Genomic DNA, 1060 nt, shown 5'->3' on the forward strand with positions numbered 1-1060 from the left:
TGTAGTTAAACTGTCACCAGTTAGCTGACTGGTCTTCCTAACTAATAGAATCGTAACAGAGAGTTGTACTGCAAACTGGGATCACAGCCGTGGTGCAGGTCAGGTTAGCCCTGGTAAGAGGAAATTCATGTTCTTGAGACCATATGCAATCTCCATTCCTGCCACCATGACCCTTTGCTCCTGAACCCACCAGGAAAGCCCTGGGGTTATGGAGAGGGAGGCTCCCTGACATCCACAGGGCAGATCATCTTGCCCACCTGATTAAAGGCCTTTTGTGAAGTGGAGGCCTTTTGATAAGAATTCATATGGGACACAAACATACCATCCAGCAACACTTACCTCCCCAGGTTATTGAGGGGAATCGATGAGCCAGTAAATGTGAAATGCACAGGCACACAGTCTGTACTCAAAAAATGAGTGATTACTAAAGAACAGAATAAGGACAGTGTATAACTATATCCTGAAATCATGTTGAAAAATACAATAGAGAGAAAAATAAAGTATACTATTAGTATAATGCATTAAATAACACTCAAAACAGGCTATGAGTACAAAGAAACCATATTTTTTTTTCTAGGAAAACTTTCAGTAACCAATCAAATCCAATACTATTTACTTTAATCAGAAAAAAAAAAAGGTATTTTCATTTTGAAAACAAAATCACATTGTCAGGTTAAGTTCTATGGTTGTCCAAAACTTTCTGATTTTGTTATACTCATGAGTATATGTAAATTATAGTAAAGTTTATTTGTGTGATACAGAAAACCACAACAAGAAAAGTACAATTTTTTTGAAAAGAGAATTGTTTAGAAGTTAATAATTTCCTTTCTTGTAACTCACTCCAATGAGTTACAATGGTAGCAACTGTGGTCGACACTTTACAAAATGGGCAATAAATTTCATTAATAATTCAATTGATATTTATGGTACAAGACATTGTGTGGGTTGTGGGTTCAGGACAGAAAAGAAGATTGCTCCAGCTACAACCCAATGTGGGTGGAATACAATATGATGCTGACAGAGGCACATATACTGAGCAATAAAATAAAGAGCACTGAAG

This window comes from Pteropus alecto, unplaced genomic scaffold (assembly GCF_000325575.1).
Source record: "Pteropus alecto unplaced genomic scaffold, ASM32557v1 scaffold76, whole genome shotgun sequence".
NCBI lineage: Eukaryota > Metazoa > Chordata > Mammalia > Chiroptera > Pteropodidae > Pteropus > Pteropus alecto.